This window comes from Podarcis melisellensis (assembly GCF_964234715.1).
Source record: "Podarcis melisellensis genome assembly, chromosome: 13".
NCBI classification, from domain to species: Eukaryota; Metazoa; Chordata; class Lepidosauria; order Squamata; family Lacertidae; genus Podarcis; species Podarcis melisellensis.
In genome coordinates this window covers 32,402,055-32,418,176 of record NC_138545.1, presented here as the reverse complement: position 1 = coordinate 32,418,176, position 16,122 = coordinate 32,402,055, and the positions used below count along the sequence as shown (strand labels likewise).

Below are 16,122 nucleotides of genomic sequence, written 5' to 3'. Positions count from 1 at the left end.
TTCCTTTAAAAACAAACCCTTGTCCCTAAAACAAACACACTTAATAAAGCAAACAGCGGGGACAGCGGTCTGAATTAGGACAGTAGTGCTAGGAAAGTGGGTATTTAACCTCACCCCTCCAACATTACCCAAATCAAAAACACCCCTGCCACCCATCTTCCAGAAGCTGCTATTAATCCTGCTGGTGGGAAGGACAGGCCTAATATAAGCAACGGCATTCCCACTCATTCCATCCAGCTAATCAAACTGCTGTTTCAGAGGAAGGTTGTGTGATTTCAAATGCAAAAATGGCACAGAAGGGATTACTCCTCCACACCCTACTAATGGCTGGTGCCATGCTGTTTTCATTGTAATTATCTGTAAAGATAAAGGACCCCTGGACAATTACGTCCAATCAAAGGTGACTATGGGGTTGCAGTGCTCATCTCACTTTCAGGCCGAGGGAGCCGGCATTTGTCCACAGACAGCTTTCCGTGTCATGTGGCCAGCATGACGATACCACTTCTGGCGCAAGGGGACACTGTGACGTAAGCCAGAGCGCACGGAAATGCCATTTACCTTCCAGCCGCAATGGTACCTATTTATCTTCTTGCACTGGCGTGTTTTCAAACTGCTAGGTTGGCAGGAGTTGGGACAGAGCAATGGGAGCTCACCCCGTCATGGGGATTTGAACCACCAACCTTCCAATTGGCAAGCCCAAGAGGCTCAGTGGTTCAGACCACAGCGCCACCTGCGTCTCTCTCTCTCTCTCTCTCTCTCTCTATCTCTCTCTCTCTCTCTCTCTCTCTCTCTCACACACACACACCATATAGATCATATATATACCATATACCATATGTATACCGTATCTATATATCTATATCTATATGCTACAGCACATAGTTAAATGATGGGATTGCTTTCACAAGTTATACTGACAGTCAGTAACTTAGACAGCTTTAAAAGGCAATTTAGAAAAATCCATGGCGGTCAGGGCTGCTACCAATGACTACTCCAGGACCCAGAGGCAGAATGCATTAGGAGCGTATAATTATTTCCTGCTTGTGGGATCTTCTTGTAGGCACTGGGTTCATTCACCAGTTTGGGAAACAGGATGCTAGACTAGGTAGGCCTTGGGTCTGATCTACTAGGGCTCTTACGATCGCCTTTGCATCTGCTCTACTTGTATATTTGTAAATAAATTACAAATTTTAAAGAGACCTGGGAGAGGTGTGTTCTACACAAGCTGCGGAGCACCCTGGATAAATTCAATATGACTCTGCATGGGAATCCTGGAATGCAGATTCTAAGTGTGTGGAGGGCACACAGAATGAAGAAGCCTAGGAAATTTTGTAATAAAGCCTTTGCGTTTTTCCAGGCACCAGGTGAGCCACTCTGGAGAGGTAATTCCACAACTGGGGTGCCACTACTGAGAAGGCCCTCTCTCTAGCAGCCACCTGCAAATCCTACTTTGGTGGGTACACCCAGAGAAAGTCTTCAGAAGATGGTATCTGTGGTTGGGCAAGTCTATGGGAATCTTAATCTTAGGGTCGTGGATTCAAGACCCACATTGGGTAAAAGATTCCTGTGTTGCAGGGGGTTGGACTAAATGACCCTCACGATCCCTTCCAACTTTACAATTCTATTATTCTAAGTGGGTGACTATGATTATTTGGGTATTCAGGCCCCAAGCCATTTAGGGAACTTTGAAATTACCCTGGAATCAGGTTGAAAAAGTTGCATGCATGTCTTGGGGGGGGTGATCCAGATAGGCCAAGAAAGGGGGGTTGGGAGCACACAACATCTTTGTACAGGGAGAAATTTATTTCTAGAATGCTGGAACGCAAGGACTAAGACAAGATCAGAAATAAGAGAGAGGAGCATTTGCTGGAATTTTTTGTTGTTTTTCCCCCTGGGTTGTTTTGTTTTTTTTGCTTCTTGTTGTTAGGGAAAATGGTAATTTTAATTAAAAGGCAAAATGGAAATTGACTTGAAGCACAGAGTTATTAAAAAGCCGTTGAGGCTGTGAATTATTCCTCTCTGTGCTTCCTGCTGTGGGAGGGCAATTACGCAGCAAGTGGGAACCCTGATGGCCTGGCCTCTCTAAGGAGGTGCTAAGTGGGGAAGGTTGAAAAAGAATCCCTAAGCAGCCTGGAAGGCCAAACCTCATTCCCCCAACCTCCATCTGCACAGATCTCAGCTAACATGCCTATGTGGCTCCCCCCCCCACACACCTTTCAGTTTCTCATTGAAGCAGGACTTCTGTGGACATTTGCAAAGGTTCTTTCCAGTCTTCCACTGCATTCAACCTCACAGCAATCCAGCGAAATAGACTGCTATTGTTCCCATTTTACAGCTGGGGAATGCAGACCGAGGCCTCGTCAACAAAAAACGACAGGTCATGTGTTAAAATTGTTCCTGGGCTTAAAGGCGGATTTAGGAGAGTTCCCTGTACTGGGCGGCATGCCAAAAGAGTGCTGCAGCGGGCACCACAACAATGACTTAGAACAAAAGGCGAGAAGCGGGGAGGCATCAAATTTTGGCATCACACAGGGTGCCACTGAAATTTGAAAGCCCAAAGTTTGCCACTGCTGGGCTACACCAGACTAGCAGGTGGAGGGGGGTCAAATGTTTGACTGTACCCCTATGGGAGGAGGAATCTGTAAACATAGCAATCTATTACGCCAGGGGGAAGGTTCAGCCTTGCCTAGGAGAATTGTGACCGCCTTGACCTGGATCTTAGGAGGTAGTCCACCCATATAATCTGCTGTTTGATTAACCTATATCCGAAAAAGCATGACTTGCCCTTCATGTCCCATTGCTGCCCCACTCTCCAAGCACTGCTCCTGAGTGCGATGTTTGTGCTAAGTGGTGAGGACAGACTTGAACCTGCAACAGCCACAGCTTGCTAGCTGGGAACTTGTTGATGGAGCCAGCCGTCGGCATCCAGAGGCTGGCCAGGACAGAAGAGCCATTCCTGCAAGGACACCAAGCAAAGCGGTGCCAGTGCATAGGCAAAACCCCTGGTGCATTGGAGCCAGGACAGTGAGGTGTCTCTCCTGCCACTGAAAGCCCAGATCTGAGCATTGGAAGAGTCTAATACGTGGGTTGGGGGCTAGTCATTTCTCCATAGCCTTGAATGTGCAGAGGCCTGATTCTGGGAGCCACAGGGTTCAAGCTTTTCGTGGTGAATGAGCCCAGCTCATAAGGAGAGGGATACGAGGCTTGGTGGGTTGGCAACCCAGAATGCCTCTCGTTTCCCCTTCTGAAATCCAGAGAGGATGGGCAGGGCTCCTTGGCTCCAGAAGTGGAGGTGGAGAACAGAAACCTGCGGGAGAGTGGAGTAGTAGTGCAGGCTTTAGCCCCCATCGAAGAATCTGTAGGTCTGGCACTGTTTTACAGTCAAATATTGAAAAATATAGAGTATCTTCACAACACTGGTGGACTGAGCCCTCATGATAAAACAAAACAAGCCTGAAAAACAAATAGAGGGAGATCTTGCAGTAGGAAGCTTGTGCCTACATCTGTGCCTCTGCCAGTCTCCAATATATGCCAATGCAGCTTTCCTCCTTAGAATTTTACAGCGCTGTTAATAAGGGGCAATCAGCTGTTGGCGGCTTTCATTCATTTCCAGCCAATTACTCAACTCATTCCTCAAAAAGGGTACACCGAGCAAAACGTGAGCAACATCCTCAAGAGCGGAGCGAGGGGGTGTGCGGATGAGGAAAGTTCCTAAGTCAGGTAGGATGGGAGGTTCGCAGCTGTCTATGCCTCTGGCCTTCATTACAACTTGTAGCAATTTATTTTGTGGGTTAATCATGAATCACTTGAAGGAGTAACTCCCCTGGTCCACACTGAACTTGTCTCAAAGCAGCATCACCAGATGACCAGAAGTTCTAGGGCTATCAGTGAAAAGGGTGTCCCTTCTGCACTGCAGCCTCTGTAAAACCAGCAGGTCATTCCCAACGCCCGGTCAAAGGTGTTGCTGGTAGGGGTACAGCAAGGCAACAGGAACCAGAGGCAGGTTTTGTTCCTGGCCATTGGTGGAGCTGTTGCATGCGTTTTTCAGCACATGCTGGTGACAACCGCTGCACCCGCTTCTCAGAAAGCACTCCAAGTCACTCTCAGCTGGCTGGGGAGAGATTTGCAGTTTCTAAGCACCAATATACATATTGCAGGCTTGAAGGATGGGGAACCTGTGACATTCCCACAACAGACATGCTTCCACAGGGCCTGGGCAACGTATGAATTCAGAAGAATGCTTTTATCATACAAACAGGGTAGGGTCATAGGATTTTGGAAAGGCAAGGGAGGGTTTTTCTCTTTTTGCCCTTTCCAGGAATATGCAACCTTTCCACAATTCAATAAGCATTTTCACACAGGCAGATTTGCCACTAAATGACTGCAAACCTTAAGTGACTTATATGTATGAAAACAGCCAACACAGTTTCTTGCAACACTTTTCAGTGCGGGCATTTGATACGTTCCACTTCAAGGCCTTGTGTGATTTGTCACCGAGTCATACACATGGGGGTGTGAAGCAGCTCTTTGCTGACTAAATCAATAAATCATTTTGGAAACTAACAAAACTCTGAAATGGCGAATGGTGCTGAAACACTGGCTTTTACCAGTCAGATACAGCCATAATTCAGCTCCAAATTGTCTAAGGTTCTGCTTGATTCAAAATGGGCCTAAATTATAGAGTGGCGTTGTTGTTGTTAAATAATGATAATGATGAGGATGTTGAAGATAATTTAATCCTGCCCCTCAACATCAGGTCCAGGGCAGGTTACATCAATTTAAAATTCAATGTTGAAAAACGATTTAAACAAATCACAGTCACAGGAAGGGGGAGGTGTTCCCCCCACCCTGAAAACATGTATCTCAAGTGTCAAAGGCCAGGGTAAAGAAGTGAGTCTTTATCGTATGACAGAAACTATACATTCATACCTTGGATCCCAAACACTTTGGACTTGGACATTTGAACCCGAACGCCGCAAACCCGGAAGTGAGAGTTCCAGTTTGTGAATTTTATTTGGAACCTGAACTTCCGACAGGGCTTCCACAGCTTCTGGTTGGCTGCAGGAGCTTCCTACAGCCAATCAGAAACCGTGCCTTGGTTTCCGAACATTCTGGAAGTCAAATGGACATCCGGAATGAATTCCATTCGACTTCCAAGGTACAACTGTATAATGAAGGCACCAGATGGACCTCTGTGGGAACGGAACTCCACAACCTAAGAGGTGCCTGAGAGAATGCCCCCTCCCGGGCCACTGCTACCACTACTGAGCTTTTGCGGGTGACAGAAGCACGAACAAAACCCTCTCTGCTGATCTTAACATCTGTGAGGGTCTGTAGGGAAGGAGGGGTTATTTTGGCCCAGAGGTGCAAAAACAAAACTTATTGTGGCACCTTAAAAACTAATTGTTTTATTATGGCATAAGCTTTTGTGGACTACGGTAGATGTCATCTGACGCATGAGGTGTTATCCTTGCTTGGAAGAGGTATGCATGTCACACAGATAGACACACACACATGAGAAGGTTCAAGTAGTCATGAAATATATTAAGGGCAACTTGTGACAAATCAATACCAGCTTATATGTATGCAAAATACAGTGGTACCTCAAGTTAAGAACTTAATTCGTTCTGGAGGTCCGTTCTTAACCTGAAACTGTTCTTAACCTGAGGTACTGCTTTAGCTAATGGAGCCTCCTGCTGCCACCGCGCAATTTCTGTTCTCATCCTGAAGGAAAGTTCTTAACCCGAGGTACTATTTCTGGGTTAGCGGAGTCTGTAACCTGAAGCGCCTGTAACCTGAAGCGTCTGTAACCCAAGGTACCACTGTAGTATGCAACAGCCTCTGCTGTGGTGTTCCCTGAAGCCCTCCCCAGCACCACAACTTCGCACACAGCTGTTGTTGTGTGTTAATCTTTTTTTATTGCTTTTGTTGACTGGTTTTATTGTTATGGGTGAGAATGGTTGCAATTAGCTGTGAGCCACTTTATAAACTTCAACAATAATCTTATCCAGACTGGGGTAGGTAGAGCTGAGAGAAGGACTTAATAAAATGCTGAAACAGGACCTGAGGCCCTGGACCCTGGTGCAACAAAGCTGAGGGACCACTTGGGACAAAATCCAGATCTTTGGCCAATATAAAGTCCAAGGGCTAGTGGACAGATTTGAGTGTGGTCCTTTGCCAAATTCCCAGTTCTGCCATGGGCTCACTGATCACAATCTAGCAAATGGAATCCCTCATCAGAAGTGTGGAACTCGTGACCAGCCAGATGTTGCTGGGTGCCAACTCCCATCAGTTGCAAGGATATGGAGAGTCACAATCCAACAATGTCCAATTGATCACAGGTTGCCCTGCACTACACAGAAAGAGGCTTCTGCAAATAGCTGCTGCAAAGCAGGGCTGCATCCAAAAGTGGGGTTCAGTTTCGGTTTCCCATCTGCAGAATGGGAATAAGACTCACCTACCTTATGGGGTTGTTGGCATTACACAAAAGTGCAAAAACATTCCAAAGCACTTTGCCAATTGGGAGTGTTCTATTGTAACCCGTTTCCACCCCACCCCCCATTTATAATTCACTGGATAAGATCTTCCAGATACCCAAATCAAACCAACAAGAAATGTAAAGTTTCATCATACATTAACTATCCCCCTTTAACATAAACAATTCACCCTTCCCTCCTCCCAAGCAGTACCAAAATAAAATGTATTATAATAGCATGTTACACATGAAGGTCGAGACTGCACAACCAGACCTTTTTGAATTCCTCAACCTTGTTTCACCTTTTATAGTAGCAAACCTCATGCTGTCAAGTCCAAAATGAATTGGTCTATATATAAACAATACTTATCATTTATATAGCAATTTAAAAGCGTTCCAAATCCTTCCTATCAATTACCTTGTTATAATTCTTGCATTAACCCTGTAAGATCAGACAAGTGACATGATCCCCCATATTTGGAGATAGGGCTGAGAGAGAGAGAGAGCAGCTTGCTTTAAGGTTACCTAGTAAGTTCATGGCAGAGGCAAGATTCACAGCTTCCCAATTCACAGCTCAGTCTCTTAACATCTATGCTAATCCACAGCATACATTTCAGCACTCTTATACCACTTTAGCAATCATGGCTTCCTCCAAAGGATTCAGGGAACTGTTGGTTGTTAATGGTGCTGGGAACTGTAGCTCTGACAACTCCCAGCACCCGTATCAAACTATAGCTCACTTACTGCGTTCCATCATACCTCTCCTCCCTTTCGACTGTTGCCCATAGACTGCCCTTTACCAAAGCGAGGTTCAACGTTTTTCCCTCCAACGTCCTGAGACATAGATTCTCAAAGGGCCATGTGCGAATGTGATAAGGAGACGCCGGAGTCGCTCCAGCACATTATGTTCACTTGCCCCCTGTTCAGTGTGCCACGGGCAAACTTGTTGGGATCAATCATACAGAAACTAGAGGGTACCCCACCAAAATTCCACCTTGCCCAAATCTTGCAGGATAAGGATACTCATACGACCCTGAAAGTGGCTAGGTTCCTGGTCGCTGTCCTTACCCAAAAGCGACGACAAGGAGCACTACAAGCTAACTAAGGCGTAGTATGCCATTTTATCTTATAGAATTTTATTGTTATAGTGGTGTTTTAGCGGCTGTTTTTTTCCCACGTGCACAAGCTGTTACTTATGTGTTGTTGTTTTTACCGGTATGGGCCTACGGCCGTAATAAATATTGTTATAGCTCCCAGGATTTTTTGGAGGACACAGTGGCATAAGAATGTTTTAAATGTCTATTGGGAGAATGTGACCACCGTCTCATTTTTACAGCGTTGGAGGATCAACCCTTTTGCCACACAGGCTGCTCTCCCTAACAAAATAATATCCCTGCTTCCCCCGCATAACCCCATGGCTCAAATTCCAGATGGCGTATAACCAATGACTCCTCTGGCCACCACAGTGAGGAAAAATGAGAGGAGGAAGGAGGACCTTGGTTAACTAGGAAAGAACTAGCTCCTGTGGTGCATCCTATGCAGGGCTTGATTTAGGTTTGATGAGGCCCTAAGCTACTGAAGGTAATGGGGCCCTTTATATGTCCAGCTGTCTTTTGTCAACAACAAATTATCGCTGTTTTTGTGTTGAATATATGCTATATGTTAATTTATGGACCTCATAGGTATCTAAAGCCATTTGCACATAACAAAATATGTGATATTTTAGGGAGCAGGCTAGCAGGCGGGGCCCATTATTTACATCAGAGGAGCCTACACAACACAAAACACTGTCAATGTAGGTTTTATTTTATTTGTTTTTTATCTTATATTTTGGAAATGTACTTCCAGGTGTTTTTCCCCTTTACATTTTTGGGGGGCCCCAAGAGAATGGGGCCCTAAGCTGTAGCTTGTTTAGCTTATACATAAATCTGGCACTGATCCTATGCATGCTTTCTCAGATGTAAGTGCCACTTATTTCAGTGTAAAGCCGGTTAGGATTACAGTCTAAAGCTGCACGAATATACAGTGAATACAGTATGGACTAAAATGGCTGCCCGCAGCTCGCAACAACTATTTGCTCCCAGATACTTCAGTGGCATCTAGCAACAAGGAGGGTTTTTGTCTGGGAAAGGGCAGCTGCATATCTCATGGGGTTGCTTTTCCTTTGCCATTAAAGCAGCAGCTTTAAGCAGGCTCTTGTGCTTAATTTAAGATAACTTTGGAGAACCTGCGGCCCTTCAGATATTGCTGGACTACAACTCCCATTAGCTATCTGGACCACCTGATTCCTTTTTTTTTGCGCCACCTCAACCACTGAGGTCTCCTGACAGGGGCACTTTTGGTGTCCCACATGCCCCTGAGTTTCAGTCTGAGCCTTAATGTGGCAGGCCCTGCCCTGTGGAACTCCTTGCCAGTAGAAATTTGGCAGGATCTATATCCCTGCTCATCTGTAGGCATCTTCTAAAAACAATATTCAGAGACACCTTTCAAACCTGATATCCTTTGCCAATCAACTCTTACTAACCTGTTCGGTGTTTTCATTGCCATACTTTGCTTCAGGTCCCAATGAAAGTATGGTTTATAAATAAACAAATAAATCCACTTATAAGAATGCTACCTAAGGCTGATGGGAGTTGGAGTCCAAACCATTTATGACAGACCATAGATTCTCTACCCCTGGTATTGTTGGTTTCTGTTTCCCTCAATGAGCAGCTGCTGGTAGTCACAGGACTATGTTTTCATTCCACAGTCAAGATATTGTTGGATTCTCACAGGAAAGGGAGACTGGATGTGATGTTCACTGGTTTCCTGTTTTTGTTGTTCTGTTGTTTCTTTGGTGGAGTTGCTCTCTGCTCTCACAGAGGCAAGATGTATATTTGTGCGTTCTCGGTATAGCTTAGAAATAAAGTATAGCAATACCTGACCTTATCCTTTCGTTTGTAGACTCTGGGATTATACTCTGCTGGGCTCAAGGCAAGATGAGCCGTATCAGCTCAAGGGCCGGAGCTGAATAAAACTAACAGGTATAAGATGCCATTAGGCCCTTAGATCCAAGGCACAGCATTGCACTGAACGTCATACGTATGTGTGAGGCGGCAGGATTAGTAAACAAATTTTTGCAGCTAGTAACTTTCTGGGGCCTATTAGCAAGGCTGACATAAATGATAAATAAATAATGGCAGTACAAGTTTCTACTCTCTCTTGATATGTTTCCTTTTTTACACTCTTTTCTCTCCGCACACACATACCCCGCTGCTCTCTGCTAATTTAAATAGGCTTAAGCATTTCTTGGCAGCTGTCTCACTTCAAAATGCAGCTCACCCAGAACATTCAAAGCCAGCGCTTGCCATGGAAATAAAATCTATTATTGTGACAGACGCAGCAGGGTTTGCTGCTGCGAAGGCTAGAGTGCATTTTGCATTCCTATTATTATATTTTTATTAGTGTTGGGCTTGTTTGGTTTTTAAAGCCATCGCTTGCAATAAAGCCACAGTCATTGGGCTAAAAATGGAACCCCTTCAGCATAAAGGCCGTTAGAGTCCGCAGTTAGGGATATAAGCTTCAGCCAGGCCACTGCACAAGCCTGTTCACTTGCACTCCCCAAAATGAAGAATGCCCAGATATAGCTCCATTGGTTAAAGCATGGTCTGTTAACACCAAGGTCATAGGTTCAATCCCTGGGATGGCTGGATTACAGGAGGTTGGACTAGATGATCCACAGGGTCCCTTCCAACTCTACAATTCTGGGATTATGGGATCTACCACTGGAGTTTGGCATAGCAATCAGAAAACAGTGAGCATAGAATAGAATCATAGAATCATAGAGTTGGAAGAGACCACAAGGGCCATCGAGTCCAACCCCCTGCCAAGCAGGAAACACCATCAGAGCACTCCTGACATATGGTTGTCAAGCAGTGACGAGAGCAAGGAAAAAAGGAGTTGTGGAGTGGACCCAGTGTGCAGGGGCAGCAAAAGGGCTATACTATAGCAATGAGATGATGGCGCCTTGCCCAAGCCCCAAGCCGCCCCACAAAGCTAGAGAAAAGACTGCCAGCAGAACACTAGTCACTGTAAGGACTGCTGTAAGCAGGGACAAACCAAGCCAAGGAGGTCAACAGAGCATAGACAGGGGTGGGGAAACAAATTTGCTTCATTTGCCGTTTAATGCAAACTTCCTGAATTGGCGCTTCCAAAACCAATACACAAATCGAAACACAACTCTCCGTCTCACTTCTCTGGATTTTGCAATGAAAGTTGTCCTGCCAAAGAACATGTACAAAAAATGCGTGCGCCTGTGAAAGTAACATGCAAAAACCACATTCTTCTTGGGGGAAACTGCTTGCAAAAAATGCTCACACTAGGCAAAACTGTAAGACGAAATACATGTATTGTGAAAATGCATACAGCTTTTCATCCATATGTTTCCCCCAATTTACTTTTTTTTTTTAACAATCACAAAGGGGCAAACTGAATTTAAGACTGGTAGAAGGGCACACGAAACTGGCAGAAACCGAAATTGACAGGTTTGTCTATGCCTGAGCAGCATAGACAGCAGGAGCAGAGACCTTGCTCCTGAGAACATCAGCTTGCTCATCATCAGGTGACAACAGTCCTGATCCCTCACTGTGCAGGAACAGCATGGAACTGAGGCTTTAGTGACCCTTTCTAAATCAGCAGGCACTGACAAACGATTCATTGTTCGCCTTAGCAAAAAAACCACAAAACAAGCAACAGAGGTTTCCTCCCAAGCCTGAAAGGCATCATGGTGACTAAGATTCCAATCACACTTTAAAAGGCATATACATGCGCGCAAAATAAGGAAAGGGGTCCAAGTTCTACATGAGGTGGTTGCAATGGAAGAATGGTGACTGGGTGGGTGGGTTGGTGGTGTGGTTTTGGAGGAACAGTTAAAACGGTGACGGATGGAAGGGAGAGGATCCCACCAGTTAATACAACCACCCCGGATACTAACCTGGTGACTTTAAACAAAGGGAACAGAGTCCAGGTTTCTTCCCTCCTGCAATTCGCCCGACGCCTGGTTAAGGACAGGAAAGGAGGAAATTCAGGAACAAACAAATTCAGAAAGGGATTGGGGGCTGTGGGTGGGGGGGGATGAACGGTGGGTGCAGGAGGCAAATATATTGGGGAAAACAGTGGTGTGGGGTTTGTTCGTTTTTTAAACAAAACAACATCAGAAAAGATTTTTTTGTTTAAAAACTTAAAACACAAAACACAATGAAAGATGGGAAACGAGAGAGGAGGCCGTCATTATTTTTGTTTTGTTTATTGCATTGCCCCAAGTTGCAGTCTTGGGACTTCACTCACCAGGCTAGAGATCGATTGCCTGCCACCTGCAACAACCACAGGAAACGAAAACAAAACCCACGCAGGCTTGGTTCGTACACTTACCAGGTTCACACACTTACCAGGCCGGAGCAGGAGCCACGCACCCCACCCTCTCTTCCGAACACCTGAGTGGCAGGTAGGGGGCTCCTTGTGGAAAGCAAGACGTTTCCCCGCCCCCAGCCACACAATGCTTCAGCCTCAGAAAGGTGGTGCCTGGAAAATTGGGAATTCATGGAGAGTGCCAACATCAGATATCACGTGGAGAGGGGGAAAATGGGAGGAAGCATATGGCGTTGGCTCAGGAAGCATCTGAGTCAGCTTGCACATTGCACTAGGGCACCGCCCCACTCTAAAGCACCATCCACTCACACAATGTGTGAACTGGCAGTTTCCTGGACCCCCCACTGCTCCAACATTCATTTCAGAAATTGTCAAAGATGCAGCTGAAGTTGGCAAGTTAGGTGGATCATCACACCAATGGATGGAAGCCTGATTCTTGATACCCCCACCTTGAAGTGGTGCGTGTGGAATTATAGCTGCTGTATCCCTTGCCTCTTTCTTTCAGCAGCCAATTCTCCTGCCTTCACCCCCAAGCTGCTGTAGTGGTATGGGTGTTGAATTAGGACCAAGATGACCCGAGTTCAAATCCCCGCTCAGCTATGAAATGCACCGAGTGACCTTGGGCCTATCACTGCCTCTCGGTCTAAACCACCTCACAGGGTTGTTTTTAGGATTAAATGCAGAAAGGAAGAACAATGCACACCACCTTGAGCTCCTTGGAGAAAAGATGGGTACTAAATAAATAAAATAGATAGCAGAGAAGCTGGCAAAACTGGAATCCTTTTGGCCACAGCAGGGGAGGTGTAAGTGAGCAAAAGAGCCTTGGATTAAAGGTTGAATTAAGTAAATTCGCAACTCATTGTCCTGCAGTTAAGCATCCTGAGAATCTTTCATTTAAACATCCACAAAGTGTCTAGTCCTCATGACTCCACAATACATTTGAGAACAAGTGGGCAACGCAGTTCCACAAGGAAATATAGAAGACATAGAACGTGAGCTTAGATGCAGAATTTAGCTTTCCAAGCATCCTAGTCTAGCTTTATTTTATTTTTATAAAATGATTTTCTAGCCCTCGTGATTATAATTTTTTTGAAAATACATGGGCAGCAGCTGGAGAAATCTCAGGTGTCAGAATGGTATCTGCAGAAGATCTCATGCTCTCTGCCTTTTCCCATGACCAGCAACAGTAGTGGAATAAATAGGGGGAAAGAGAGGGGAGGCTGCAGAAGGACAAATTGTACAGTAGGAAAATGTGTGCTATACAGCAGGAAGGAAAGGTATAAAGAGTCTCATTAAATTAATAAAATCAGTCATTAAAATAAACAAAGAGAACAGGTTGCAGAATCCCGCTTTTCTTGTCACAAAATATGGAGCACGGGGATATATTGGAACACATAATGCTTTGAACAGAATTAACCGTATGCAATAACAGTGAGAACAGAAAACACACCTGCGACCTTCTCCAACTCCCCATGTCATTTCCCATACAAACGGGAAACCCCCAGCACCCATGACCCTTGAGAACAGCATGCACACACTTAATTCCACTGACCCCCGAGGCCATTTCCACCAACAGTATTGTGCGCAAATGAGCCACAGGAAACTTAACCGAGCGCAGACGAAACACCACAAGCACAGAGTTGTCCTCATCCACAAAGAGGCACATACCTGCACACACAGCCTTACCCAAAGTGGCAAAGAGGCCCAAGGGCATTTCCATGCATAGTCAGGCTGCATTAGAGTCTGCAGACCACCAGAGAGCAGTTGGCATCTTCACCATCAGCAAGCCACTATTTAATCCTAGAGCTCCTGCACTTCCTTTCCTCCGGAAGGAAAAGCCTGGAATCTGATCCAACTTCCAAGCACTGGAAGACTCCACAAACCATCAGAAGGGCTGCCTCAGTGGGCTGTATCTTTGAAACAAGGAACCAGCCCCTAAGTCCATTTTACCAGCTGAGATGCTAGGGATGCCGTCTGCATATGACATAGGTCTTTGGCTGAACCAGTCTACAACATGTTATGGAAGGTAAATGGTTCCCTTGAGCCTGATCTTCCCACCACCTAGGAAGGTCATCATTTCACGGGATTATATGAAGTTAAAAGAGAGTGAATGGCAACAGAGTCTCACCAAACCTCCCACAAGTGAGTCCAGCAATCTGGAATCTGGAGCGTATGCCACAACTCCTTGGGAGAGCAGGAAAAGGGAAGAATGTGGTATTGGTTGCAGAATTACACTTTCTGAAATAGCTCAGTTTCCCTTAAAGAATAAAGGGCAAGTTTCTAGCACTGCTGGTTGCAAAGTCATGTCTACTGTAATCTTAGGCTAGATAGAGATGTGACTGCAGTACATAAAATTTCCAGTACAAAACAAGACTATATATATATATATATATATATATATATATATATATATATATATATATATAAATTGTGGGCAGGTTGTCACAGGGCAAGTTTGTCTAAACAACTATCTGTCTTTTAGAAGACATCTGAAGGCAGCCCTGTTTAGGGAAGTTTTTAATGTTTGATGCTTTATTGTGTTTTTAATATCCTGTTGGAAGCCACCCAGAGCGGCTGGGGAGGCCTGGCCAGATGGGAGGGGTAAAAGTAATAAATTATTATTATTATTATTATTATTATTATTATTATTATTATTATTAGCCTTGAGGAATGCTCCACAGGAAGAAAACACTCACACCCTCAACGGGGTCATCAGCCTTTATGATCAGGAAGACCATTCCTTTCCAACTTCAGTTACTGAAGATGCTACTGAACAATACCTACTAGTAGTCATAAACTCATCCTGGAGCTTATTATCTTAGGTGGTGCTACAGATCCCGCAAAAGAAAGAAATAAAAAATTGGGGGGGGGGGGTCCTGTAATTTTTAAAAAAAAATCCAAACAGCAAAATTTTACATGATAGGTTATAAATGATGCATTTTATGGTGTTAAAGTAGTAAAATAAGATTAGTTTGGATTAGAAAGTTAATTACTGAGTACATTTCCTTCAAAAGGTCTGTGTCTGGCACTCTCACTGACAAACTCCACGCAAAACCACACCGCAAGGTTTCAAAATTCACAGAAATTTTACATTTCTAGTTACATGCATCTCCTAAGTGGCATTTCAATGCAGGATGTATCCAATCTCATCTGTTATGTATTAAAGATTCTTGAGCTGCAGCTGTGCAAATGTCAGAACCGCTGACATATCCGGAAACCTACTGCAATAAAAAAGGCAGCTTTATGCTGATCCCCTTGACCTTGAAAGCCTCACCTTCCACACTTGAGCCATAATAAAAATACAGTTAAGGGAGCCAGTGCTGATGTGTCAAATCCAGACTAAGTTAGTTGCGCTTTGATTCTGCTCAAATCAATGCAACAAGTAAGGCATCACTAAGCACATTTCCCACCTGCCCCCCCCCCCAAGATCCACAGAAAGTGTTGGGAACCTTTGGCCCTCCAAATGTTGCTGAACTCAAGTACAGTTCCCATCCTCCCTGGCCACTGTCCATGCTTGCTGGGGCTGATGGGAGCCCCACACTTGATCTATAGTGTGGGACATTATGAAGAGGCTGCCCTCCTCCAGGCAATGGTGCAGTCAGGGAGATACGGTCTCACGCGGGAGAGAAGCATCTAATTAGAAAGCATTATATATATCCTTCACTTACTACGTCCAGGGATGTCTCATGGCATTTCACATGAGCGGTAACCTATGATCTTTCACATGTATAGCCCAGATGGCACTAGGCACATGAAAACCATGGGATGTTGGCAAAGTGCGACATGCAAAGAGAGAGATGGGAAAAGCCTTATCCAAACTGGTTGGCGTGTTTTCTGTGGGTGTATCCTGCAACACGCCATTGACACAATAACAGTGCATTAGCAGCGGACTTCTACTGATGCATCCACACATCATCATTCTGCTATATCAGTTGTTCTGCGATGCTTCCCCAATGTTACTGCATTATGCTTGTCTGGAAGGGGCTCTTTCGCACTGCAGCACAACAAAAGCAGGGCAACGCACCCACACGCACACACACACATGGGAACATTTGCAGCATAAAAAGGTACAGAATTTCAGCAGGAAACTATGGGACATGCGCCAATTCGAAACGAAGCAGGATGTCTGCCGCCAAACTTTTGCAGGCACAAAGAGTACTGAACGCGGGATCATGTGTAACCAGCCTGATATCATCATGAGCAAAGGACGTCTAGAGGAGCCCAGAGAGAGAGAGAGAGAG

General features: G+C 45.1%; 1 protein-coding gene across 6 annotated transcripts in view; it reads right to left on the bottom strand.

The window, feature by feature from the left end:
* The window catches only part of SRCIN1 (SRC kinase signaling inhibitor 1), a 318,961-nt gene that overhangs the window by 200,180 nt on the left and 102,659 nt on the right, over window positions 1-16,122 (bottom strand). For 4 of the 6 annotated variants that reach the window (XM_081885564.1, XM_081885563.1, XM_081885565.1 and 1 more), the window contains one exon: window positions 11,448-11,510. The exons of the other annotated variants lie outside the window; for them this stretch is intronic. The gene's annotated coding sequence lies outside the window, so the exon portion shown is untranslated. The remainder of the gene's footprint in view (window positions 1-11,447; window positions 11,511-16,122) is intronic. 6 annotated transcript variants of the gene reach the window in all.